We start from the raw sequence: 12,987 nt of genomic DNA, 5'->3' as shown, positions 1-12,987 counted from the left end.
ACTCAGACTTCCTGCTCTTGCCATGCTTTCCCCTTCATAATGTACTGCCACTCAAAATTGTAAGCTGAAAAAAAATTATTTTTTCTTCCTTAAGCTGCTTCTGGTAGTGGGTTTTGTCCCAACAATGAGGATATAACTGATATAGTATGCTTTCAGTGTCACAGAGAAGTTGGCAGTATCACCATGTCAAAGAGCTTGGCTGATCTAAAAACTCTAAGTGCCTCAACCTGACAGTAGTGAGCAGGGTTTTCCAGTTAGCTTCAAGCACTTCCTTTTCTAAATAGCTCAAATCATAACATGATACACAGTTTGTAGGTTTTGGGGCAGTTCTATAAGAACGTTGGCTTAGATCTTTGAAAGGTACTACAGTGAAAAGATTCAGTCTCCTTTCTGCTGGAAAAGGGTACAGCTATTTTGAATGGCCTTGTTTTTTTAGGAAATGTTCCTGTCATTCATGCTGAAGGATGAAGTTGTGTGACTAATTATGTTTTCCTTTGCAAAACTACTTTACCATCCATTATGCAAAAGCTTTAATGAGCTGTTTCTAGAGAGGGCATGCCACCTACAGTCTTCTCTATGAAAACATCCAATGAATAAATTTAGAACAAGGATGCCAATCCTAATAGCATCTTCTCTAACAGTATAACATTAATCTCTCTGTTTTTAAGTGTTATATGAATTCATTGATATTACACTTATATAAAATAACGGCTGAAATAAGAAGCACAGGTTAGTAAGATTTTTGTTACAAGACTTTATTCTTTATATTAAGAAAAGGAAATAGGACAGTTAACTCACTATAGAAAATATCAGGACAAATTCCATTTGTGAGTGACTCAGAAAGTGTCAGTTACATGAAATGTGAGACTGTTCTCTAACTTTTCAGGCTGTACAATAATGGTGTATTGTGCTGGGATTGTTACATGACATGAGTATATTGTTTGAGCATTATATCCTCTTCAGCTTCGCCTTCATCCTACTCCTCCCCAGTCTACTTGGGTATTGTTTTTATTCTTTCTTTCTAACAGTTTTAGTATACTATTTTATGTATCACAAAATCCTCCTACCCACTGTATGTTTACCCATCAATGACTTGTTCATTTACCAAGTATACAGCCATCACCACAAATTAATCTTAGAACATGTTCACCTATAATAAGATACCTCATGCTCACTTATTAAATCCTCAATCCCACACTTCACCCTAGATAACAACTAGTCTGTTTTATATGTCTAGAAATTTTCTTTGTATGGACATTTCACATCAATGGAGTCATCTACTATGTAGTCTCTTATGTTTAGCTTGTTTCATAATGCTTATGGGGTCATCTGTAATGTACCATATGCCAATAGTTTCTTTGTATTCTATTTTATATGGATATCTCATATTTTGTCCATTTTACAGTTGATAAGCACTGACTTGCTTCTAGTTAGGTGAAAGTTCATTTTGGCTTACAGTTCTAGGATACACAGTCTATAATGGCAAAGAAGGCATGTGGCAGTAATATGAAGCTACTGGTCATATTGAGTCTATGGTCAGGAAGTAGAAAGTAGTGGATGTTCATGCTTAGCTCACTTTCTTCTTTTGGCCAGCCTAGGACTCACACCCATAGGATGGTGTTGCCCACATGTAGTGTGTATCTCCACACCTCAGGTAACCCATAGTAGAAACACCCTCACAGATATTCCCAGATATTTTTGTCTCCTAGGTTACCCTATAAACTGTCAACTTGATGATCAATATTTACCATGATGGGTGCTATTAGGAATAAAATTGCTATAAGGCTCTACATACAAAGTTATATGTGAACATGTTTTCATTTCTCCTGGGTAGACACCTAGAAGTATAATTACCAGTTTTTCTTTTTTTATTCCATACAAACTAATTAATTGGATCCATAAGACAGCTATTCCCTATGGAAAGATATTATTGAGCCTTATCATTGTATCATGTGGACACAAAAAGAAATGCCCATAAACACATATGAAGTAGTGCCCAAGAGAGGTCAAGTTTGGAAAATAAAGATATTTGGGGATGTAGAATATAGGAATATATTCTGTATATGCTAGGACCTTGAAGGATAAATAAGAGTTCAATAGCTGAACATTCCTGATACAGATCACTTTATGTGATATCTCCAGTGTTGTATTTATTTACGCAAGTGTCAGACAGATTTGACAATCAGCATTTATGAACTCAGAATCTACCCTGGTTTCTATTTACATGTGGGCCTTTGTTTCTTCTTTGAAGTAAGAACCAAGTCATTCCTTTAAAGCCTGTCCTTATGTCATATAACCCACCAAAAGACTTATGAAAGAACATTTGAGTTATTCATAGAGCTCCAAAAAAAGCATCTGTTTTTCTATAAATCCAATAATGATGGTTTGCAGAATGCATTCATATAGAAGTATATTTAGGGAAGAGATCTTTCATATGCAAGCTGATATTAGTAAGCTGAATTGTTTTTGAGATCACCAGGGAAGTTCCTGTACATTTTTGAACAGGTGCCTGGCATCTAGTATTACTCTCTTCCTAAAGCAGTTTAATTAAACCACCCTATACTTTTTTTTTTTAATATGCAAAGCTAAATACTCATCAAAGCTTTGAAAGTTAGTATTTTTATACTGATGATTTTCTTCTCCATATAGTTCAAAAAGGTATTCATAATTTCTCTATAAAGCTACCAGTTCAGGAGGAGCTTCCCTGACTTCTCTGGATAACCTTCAATGTAGTAGCTACACAATATGCACCAACTACCATTAGCATTACTACTAATTATGATGCTGTTTGTTATATTAGTTTCCTAGTGCTGTCATGGCAAATACTACAGGACAGCTTAAACAGCCGAAGTTTATGATGTCACATTTGTGGAGTCCAGTGGTCCAAAATCAATGTCTAAGCATGGTTGTTTCCTTCTTAGTGCTGTGAGGAAAGATCTGACTCAGCCCTCTCAGCTTGGTTGATAGAAGCCCTGCCTGTCCGCAGGTTTCCTTCAGTATGTATCTGTGTCCAAGTCTCCTTTTACAAAGACAACAGTCATACTAAATGCACCTTGTAGCAGGCAGCTTCAGGTTCACTGAGATGAATTTCCAGAGAAGGTACAGTTATGGAGGAAGGGACTTATTGAAGCTTACAGATCCAGGGGCACTTCCATAATGGCAGAAGAAGCTGGCCAGCCTTCACAGGACCAAACACAGAGAGAGAAGCACAAGCCTAAAAGGCAAAAGCCACATAGCACATCACACTTCAGGAAGCCCAGCTAGGCACACTTTGCATATCTTTAGATTGAGATCTCAAACTTACCACCACACCACAATATCTGCCCACTGACACCTCCTCCAGCCAGGTGGCTGCAGATGCAAACTACAAACTAATAAAACACTGAATATACTAGGGGCCATCTACTCAAACTACCATGTTCTGCCCCTGGCTCCCAATAGATTCATAACCATCACACATTGTAAATTGTACTCAGTCCAATTTCAAAGGTCCCCACAGTCTTGACCAATTCAAGATAGTAAGTCCTGTAAAATCAAACAAGACAAATACTTCCAACATATAAAGGCACAGAGTAAACATTTTCAACTGGTATAATGCATAACAAGGAGAAACTAAAACAATGCAAATTCAACCACCATCAAACAAACATCAAATGTCTGCAATTCAAGTTCAATACAACCCGACACTAACAGTCTCCAGATTTTCTAATTCCACCCCTCCAGCTAGGCCGAGTAGCCAGGGAAGTCTTCCATCCCAGGCTAACAGTACACTCCATGGTAGCCCTTGCACAATCCTGGTATATCCAAAACATCTTCGGATCTCCATGCAAACCATGGTTCATCTTCAAAAGGCTCTTTCAGCCTGTCAGGGCATCAGGCTCATGGTGTATCTCAGCAGAGGCTCCTGGAACTGTGTGCAATTCACGACCACTCCTCATGCTTTTCTTGCTTCTGAAACCAATACCAGCTGTGCAGGAAACAGCCACATTCTTAATTCAGGGACAAAATCAATCATAACCTTGAAAAGCAGGTTCCTTCTCCAGTCAACTCTTTCCTCAGACATTCTTTCCATTGTTTTAAGGTAAAGCAGTTGGGCCACCTTCCTTAAGATTGCTAATGTGTTTGACAATAGCAGATTTAGTAACCTAAAACCAGTCTCAGTAATTTTAACTTGCTTGAGGTTTCCAACTTAAAATCTTAAATCTCTCAGTCGAGTGTCTTTAGCCAAGCACATGAGTTCATTAACCTTGATCAAACTCTCTCTGGGCGTGGGCAGCAGGATGCAGCCAGCCCTTATGCCAGTAGCCCATTTCCAACAAAGTTCTCTGCAGTCTTTCCTTCCCCTTAGAACACTCATAAGCCAAACCTTGAAGTTTAATAATGTTTACACTTAGCATTCTCAAATTCTCAACAGAATAGTGCATAAAACTTGGATTACCATTCCAGAAGGCATCTTCAGTTGCAAGTACCAAGTCCATGCCCATTCCTCCAAAACAAAAGTTCCAAAATACGAATATCCACATGGTCAGGTTCATCTTAGCCCACTCCTCTGTACCATCTTCTGTAGCACACAGCTTCAGGTTAGCTGAGATGAACTTGCAGACAAGGCACAGTTATGGGGGAAGGGATTTATTGAAGCTTACAGATCCAGGGGAAGTTCCATAATGGCAGAAGCAGCTGGTCTGTTTTCACAGGACCAAAACCAGAGAGAGAAGCACAAGCCTAAAAGTCAAAAGCCACATAGCACAGTACACTTCAGGAACTCCAGCTAGGCACATTTTGCATGTCTTTAGAAATAGAGCTGATTAAAGTATTATTATAGTTTTAAGCAAAGAGCAGGCAATTGGGTGAGAAGTCTAGTCCAGCCCATTGAGAAATATGTATTCTCACATTACTTAAGTGACTGAATGACAGCGTTTTTCAATGAAGCATGTCACTGTCCTCAATATAGCAAGTCTTCTCCTAACCAATTGATTCAGGACCCCAGAATGGAAACATAACCCATTTAGGCCTGTCTTACACACTGTGTAATGTCAAGAACATAATTAAATAAATGCACATTGACTACTAAAATACTAAATGAATCCAGAAGGATAGAGGCAAAGGTAATTGGCTTGATGTATAACATCCATACTAATATGGTTCATTATTTTATTATTATTTATTCAGTATTCTTTTTTTTTTTTTTTGGTTGTTTTTTGAATTAAAGTATCTCTGTAACCCAGGCTGACTTAGAATTCACTATGTACTCTCAGGCTGGCCTGGAATTCACAGTGATCCTCATATCTTGGCCTTCCAAGTACTGGGAATAAAGGTGTGCACTATCCTTTCTGGCTTCAGTATTCTAAATTTGCATTTCATAAATTGGATTTTAAAGAAACAGAAATGCTTGCTACAGAATCTTAAAAAACTTTTTCTTCTAAAAAATCAGTAGAATATAATAAAAGACAAGAATGAGAAGTAGCAAGATCTTAGAAACATGAATGTCTACTTGCTTATAGTGAGAAATAAATAATTATTAAAGCATAATATGAGACATTTCCCAATTGCACAGGGTTGTATTTTTCAATGACCAATTTTTAATATATTTTATTTATTTGAGAGAGAGAAAGAGGCAAAGACAGAGAAAGAGAGAGGGAGGGAGGAAGAGAATGGGCATATCAGGGCCTCCAGCCATTGCAGATGAACTCCAGATTCATGCGCTCCTTGTGCATCTGACTTACATGGGTTCTGGAGAATAGATCCTGGATCCTTTGGCTTTGCAGGCAAATGCCTTAACTACTAAGATATCTCTCCAGCCCCTGTGTTGTATTTTAATGTTTTCATTTTAATGCCACAGATTATAGCAATAAGTGGAATGATGGATTTTTTTACATTAAAGGAGCTAATCCAATCAAAATAAGAGATTTGGCTAAGGCCACAGGGCATTTAAAATGGCAAGTCTGGATGTAGTTCTTGTGCCCTTTCTTATAGGTTGTATCTCTGAAAGCTATGTAGTAGACTCCAAGAAAAAGGCAGGTGCATTTTGTCTCATCAACCTTTTCATGTAAAGTATTCTTTGCTCTCCTACTGGCTAGCGTGAATAAGTACCATTGGGAAGACAGGTACAATTAAGGTTACTCAGCTCTAGTTACTGTAAAATAATGAACAAGGCTTAAATTATTTTTATAAATTATATAGAAATGAAAAACAGGGATCATAAAGGGCAGAGACAGTGGAATCTGGTTGTCTGTAGATGTCGTTACCACACCATGTGTTCCACTACATGATTTTGAACAACACATCTTCCCTTTATTTTGTAATGAACTGTACAGATCCTCTGACCTACTAAAAAAGTGGCTTACCATTACTATTACCATTTCTACTCTAGACATCTGAAATTAAGCTTTAATCTTTTGCAAATTTCTGTCCTCACTACATTTTGAGGGGCTTACTATATTGTGATTGTGTTCATTGAATGATTACAGTAAGGTGAAAGCCAAAGACCAGGAGGAGTCCTAAAAAGGAAGAAGCAGGTTCAGTGGTGTTTCTAGAACTAACCTCTAAACTGGTCTAAACTTGGTTTTAGACTTGAACTCATTGTGCCCAAGAAAATATTGAAAATATTAATAAGAAATTTTATGGAAAATGTAGATGTTTTGCATAAAATTATGATCTCAGTTCAAGATGAAAGCTTCAACATGTGTTCTACCAGTGTACCTCATTAAGAACACATGGAAAGAAAGAAAAGCAGCCCATTAGTCTGCCTCTGCCAGGGGAGGCACTTTACAAAAATGTGTTCCTTTATCTTGGTAATTACAATCCAAGACTGCAGTATATTATAAATATTAGAAACCTGAAATGTTGAAGAGGAACAGAAATCGTGTGAATATGTTTCCTAATGATTTTTTAAAGTTATGTCATTTATGAATTGCATTTTTTTTCTCTTTTATTATTTGTCCTTTGAATGCATGAGTTTCCCCTGATCCAGGAGTTGTAATATGTAGATATATCACTTTGCTAAAGACCAGTGATTCCAAAGTTGCAATTAACAAGCTACTAAGTAAAGTTTGACATGTGCCAAAAAATGTTAGTGCTACAGTTTCTAAAGGAATAGAAATTACTGCCGTAGAATTATTCTGCTAGTCTACGTAGGCCACGGGTATGCTGAAGGGGAAGAATACTTAAATCCATGAATTAAGATCCGTATGAAAGTGGGTGTGAGGTGCTATGGAAAGGAAAATGTTTAACTTTGTCTCAGATCTTTGGTCTGAGAGTTCAGGTACAAATTTATCCTTGTACCTCAGTTTCCATGTGCATAAAATGGGGGTACAAAGTATACTTAATAGTGACATCAGCATATGGTGTTAATTTTAAAATATACATAATAGTCTTCTGTCAGAGAACATACATTGTCATATTAGCCAGGGTAATGGCATTATAAACTATCCCTGACTTATAAAATCAAACGTAATTTTTTAAATTTATAATGGTGTGAAAGGGATATGCATTCAGTAGAAGCTAACCTTCAAGTTTTTAACCTAGTAACCATATCTCCCAGTAGCCTTGACAGCACATTGTGTTATGTTACTAAAATATGATATCTGATAGGTTAAACACATTAAATAAATGTTGACTTATGATATTTTCAATTTACTATAGGTTTATTGAATGTAACCTCATTGTAGGTAAAGAGCATGTGTATTATTATTAAAACAACTCCTGGGCTAAAGAGTTTCCTCAGTGGTTAAAGATACTTGCTTGCCAAGCCTGAAGGCCTGGGCTCAATTCCCCATTACACACATAAAGCCAGATGCACAAAGGGGCACAAGTGTCTGGAGCTTGCCCATATTTTCTTTCTCCCTCCCCTTCTTTCTGTCTCTTTCAAATAAATAAACAAAAATATTTTAAAAATAAAATAAAGACAGCTCCTATTTATCACTCAAGTTTTAATCAGGTATGAAACTCCCCCTTCTTGGTTCCCTTAAACTCCCACATCCACAGCCATGGAACAGTATTTTCTGTGTTGGTAAAGCCGCATGAAGTTTTATTTGAGGGAATAAGAAAAATCAGAAAGAACTGTCTCTGTGTACTGGTGCACAGTCTACCTGCATCGCCCCTTCTGTGAGGGTGCTTGTAAGAATTGTTAAGTAGAGAGGCAGATAGTAGGCCCACGTCAGCCCGCGGCAGGCCGATGGGTGTGCCGGCAGGTCTGTGGGACCGACTGGAGGCTGAGGTGAGGGAAAGCCCAGGGGGGATGCTGAAGCAGCACCCTGTGATATGGAGATGGGAGTCAGAGCATTGGCTGAATGGATGTGGACCCTTGTGAGAGCCTGAGCATATGAATATGCACTGGTAAAGATTCCAGTCAGAAAGATTCCTATCAACGGACAATACTTTTGATTTATGTGGAAGATAATTATGAAATACACAGGAAATGGATAAATTCAAGGGATGTTTTTCTTTAAAAAGCATCATTTGTTGCATTTACTTTATCAAGACTGAAGATTTATGGAAGAGCTTCTGTCCTGGAAACTCAGACCTGGCCCAGAGTCACAGCAACCAGTCAGGGGTTCTCCTTTGCCAGAAGGAGGTAAGAAAAGGCGAGAACAGCCAGGACCCACCCTTGTTGAGCAGGTTGTTCATGCCTACTACTCACTTGTCTCACTTAATAAATGTCCCTTCTTCTAGCCTGAACAAAAAAAAAAAAAAAAAGGAAAAAGTAAAAGAAGAAAGAACTAATATTTATTTTTAGTCTTTTTTATTACAAGAAAAATATATCGATTATGTCTAACTTAAGGAAAAACATACTGGATATGCAGGGAGTAGCACACCAAATTGAAAGAGAAACTGAATAATTAGGTTTCACACACAAGACCCAAGGCAATTACAGGAAAGCTAGGGTATAAGTTCTGAAGGCAAAGCACTCGGTAGGATAAGCACTGTATGGTCTTTCTTGATGGCCTCCCCTCAAGACTCAAGCTCCAGAGACAGAACCTCTGATTGGCCCTAATCTAGAGAGGTAGGTCACCTTGATTTCCATGGAAATCTCCAAAATACATCTATGGTTCTGTTTCCAGAAGAAATAGGAATAGATGCTGGGCGTTGTTAACAATAGTTGTTAATGTTGTGTATTTGTTATTTGCAGCATTTCTAGTATCTTTTCTAATGTTACATGACATGATTGTTAATGTGACTACTGTAGAGACATTCAGGAGAAGAAAGTGGGGAAATTACCAAATCTTATGTTTTTACTCTGTAATTGTTATTTGCAGCATTTCTAGTATCTTTTGTAATGTTATAGAAAGATTTGGATAAAAAAAAAAAACAGTTCCATCTCAAACTCACAAACATTCTACTAAAAGAAAAGCTATCTAAGGAAACATTTGTTTAAATTAAAAATATCAATGAACAGAAAAAGTTGACATCTATTCCTGGCCAAAGATTGAACATTATGTAACATTTTAATTTGGCTTTGATTTTAAAAAAGGTATGTTCTTTTTTTAATAGCTATATTTAAGCTACTTTTGCAAGACTTGGAGGGAACTAAAAATGTCTTAATTGCTTCCTCGTTTATATTTACTCATGTTGAACCTGAGCAGCATTTGTCACAAAATCACCAGCATTATGCAAACAGTATACATTTTATACATGGAAGAACCCAAATAACTGCAAATATTGTCAAGTGTTTGAGGAACTAATTGGGAATTTTAAAAATGTGTTTAATTTTTAATTATCTTTGAGTTTCTGGGACACAGCTGAAGGGTTTGGATTTTATTCTACATCCAAAATACAGTAAGTGAAATTCTTACTGATCAGCCACCAGTGCAGCAGGAGGGTAGGTATGAATATCATAGGAAGCATGGACAGTTTACTCCTTTGATATTTCAAAATAGCAAACCTGATATACCATGAGACAATAAGGCAAAAATAAAGAAATGGAAATGATCACTTCAGGGACTCCTCCCATGTGCCAGGCACTTATCTGGCCTTTTATTATTTAGTTAGTTAAAGTAGAAAATTTGTATGGACACATCATCTGTTGGCACCATCATTTCCCCCTTCTGCCCCCATTCCACTAAGGGCCCTCCTCAGTGAGATTGCTGGTATTCACCATGGAGTTGTGGGTTATGAGTTGTGTGAGCAGCAGTCTGTCATTGTGTGTGTGACAGAGGAACACCTCTGGATATTCCCTCCCAGCCTGTGGCTCTTACATTCTTTCCTCCCCCCTCATCTGCAAAATTCCCTGAACCTTGGTAGGTGTGCTTTAAGTCTACACTAGTGTTGAGCTCTGAGCAGTGTCTCCATTTCTTTTTTGCTGCATTTTGAGTATCCACAGAGTTCATCTCCATCACCCTGAAGCAGGTTGTCAGGCTTATCTTGGAAGCAGCACTCACGTCCATCTCACTAGTGCCTCTGTGGTTTCATCTACTTCCTAATTGTGTGTGTGCGGGGGGTAGTTCATCTCCTATCAGGAAGTCAGCTACCCTTGTCTTGTTGATATATTTTGGTTGTCCTCAGTTCTCACTGATTTCTTAAAAAGAAAAAAAAAACAGATTCTCCAAGGGAGAGTGAGATTAGCATAGGTTAAATGGAATAAGTATTGTTAATTTAGAGAAATTTTGATGGGTGTAGCCTCAACTTTGGACAGATTGACGGAGCGTCTCATTAATGTCCATAACCATGGTCTCCATGGGATTCTGACCTTTCACATTTCCAGTTATGGGTTCCTTTCCACTGAGCAGACCTAATAGCCAATCAGAGAGTCCTTGGTTAACCCTATACCACTGTTGTACATCTTTTCAGACTAGTTGCTTTCATATAGCAATGTCTTTCGGTTCCCACATCTCAGGGATCCAAATGTCAGTACTTGAAGGAGCAGGGTTTGTGGTTCATTTCTTTGAGAAGGCCTGTAGCTCAGAAGTAATTCACAGTTTGCAGGGGAAGAGAGGAATAGTGGGATCATAAATCCAGAGTAGAAAAGTACTGGAACTTCCGGCCAAGATGGCAACCGCCTAGCTGTGCTGCAAATCCCGGGAAAAGAAAGGCAAGACATTAGGGTTTTCTGGGTCTTCATATCAGTGGGAGGACACGAGGGGTGGGGGGATAAGGAATTGTGGATCCCCTGCGGGCGGGTAGACCACCCCTAACACCAAATAGCCATCACGCCCCATTGCCATGGCCCTGCACCCCACCCTGCCACACCTGCCTCCGTGCTCTGATTGCACGCTGATTGATCCCTGTGTGAGGAAGTTTAAACTGCTCTGCACACTTGCCCACATTACTCTTCAGTGAGCCCGGTCCCACAGCAGCAGCCAAACAAGACCATACTGTGTCTCTCGCTTACACCGCTCAGGTGCCATCCCCTACCTGTCTGCCGTGCCCACCATCCTACATTCTCCTGTGGCGGGAGAGCACAGACAGTTTCTGGGTCCCAGTGTTCCCAGCCAGAGTTTGGGCTGCTTCAGGGATTGGTACGTCAGTCCCCCTCCAAGCTCAGCAGCAGGCAGCTTTGGCGCATTACCGCTTGAGAATTCAGGCAACTTTGGCGCCCCTGCCAGGCACTAGATAGGCGGCTTTCACAAGTGGGAGCCAAAACCCAGGCTGCTTGGTAACTGCCCAAGGCTGCCTCAGATTCCCATTGCACTAGATCCCAGGCTGATCCACTGAACTACCTACCCATACACTGTGACGGGCAGACCACAGCGCAAAAGAAATAACATGAAAAATCAAATGCAAGAAAACCCAGTTAGACCACCAAATCCTACAACGAATATAGCTAACCAAAACATAGAAGAGTTATTAGAATCAGAACATCAAATTGAAGCTATGAGCAATGCAACTCTGATCAACCTACTGGCAGAACTTCCAGAAAAGCAACAAAACACCGATAATCATGGGGATGCTACCATCACTAGGCTAGAATAATTTGATAAGAGATTGGAAGGAGTTCAAAGAGAATTAAGGGTGTGAGGGAGAGTGAAAAAACCAGGACCTTAAAAATCACATGGCCATACTAAATGAAGACAAAGGCAAGGATGAATTCCAAGAATCATCAGGAAAATCAGAAAATGATGGGAAAAGGGAACTTGACAGAGCGATGGAAATGATACCTAGAAAAGTAGTAGAAAATGAAAACTTAATTGAACAAGTCCAAAACTCTCTAAAGGCTCTCAAGAATAGAGTCAGCGAAGTGGAGGATAGAAAGTCTGATCTGGAAGACAAGATGGAAGAAACAGTTTGAGAGTTCAAAAACTTCAGTAAGTTCCAAAGTTCCTGTGAACAGAACATGAGGGAATTGTGGGATACACTTAAACGTCCTAATATCAGAATCATTGGACTACCAGAAGGAGAAGAATTTCAGACCAAAGGCATGGAGAACTTATTTAACAAAATAATTGAAGAAATCTTCCCCAGTCTTGTAAAAGAAAGGCCCATCAAGATACAAGAAGCCAACAGAACTCCAAACAGACTAGACCAAAGGAGAAACTCCCCAAGACATATTATCATTAAGACTCTAAACATTGACACCAAAGAGAAAATCCTAAAAGCAGCTAGGGAAAAACAGTGCACCATGTTCAAAGGTAACCCCATCAGAATTACTTAAGACTTATCAATAGAAACCCTGAAAGCTAGAAGGGCCTGGAGTGAAACTCTCCAAACTCTAAGAAACTATAGATTCTAACCCAAATTACTCTACCTGGCAAAAGTATCCCTCATAATAGATGGTGAAAGGAAAACTTTCCATGACAAAACTCAGCTTTACAATTATATGAACACAAAACTAAACCTACAGAGAGTATTTCAGGAAATTCTCCACAAAGAAAAAACAAATAACCAAACTCAAAGGCCTACAAGAACAGATCACAATAACCAAACCCAGAGTAGGCACAAAAAACTTCAAAGCCCATGAAAACACCAACACATATCTACCATCACAATATGGCAGGGATCACATCAAATCTCACAGTCATTACCCTAAATATTAATGGCCTTAATTCACCCATC

This window comes from Jaculus jaculus, chromosome 11 (assembly GCF_020740685.1).
Source record: "Jaculus jaculus isolate mJacJac1 chromosome 11, mJacJac1.mat.Y.cur, whole genome shotgun sequence".
Lineage (NCBI taxonomy): Eukaryota > Metazoa > Chordata > Mammalia > Rodentia > Dipodidae > Jaculus > Jaculus jaculus.
This window is presented reverse-complemented; position numbering follows the sequence as displayed.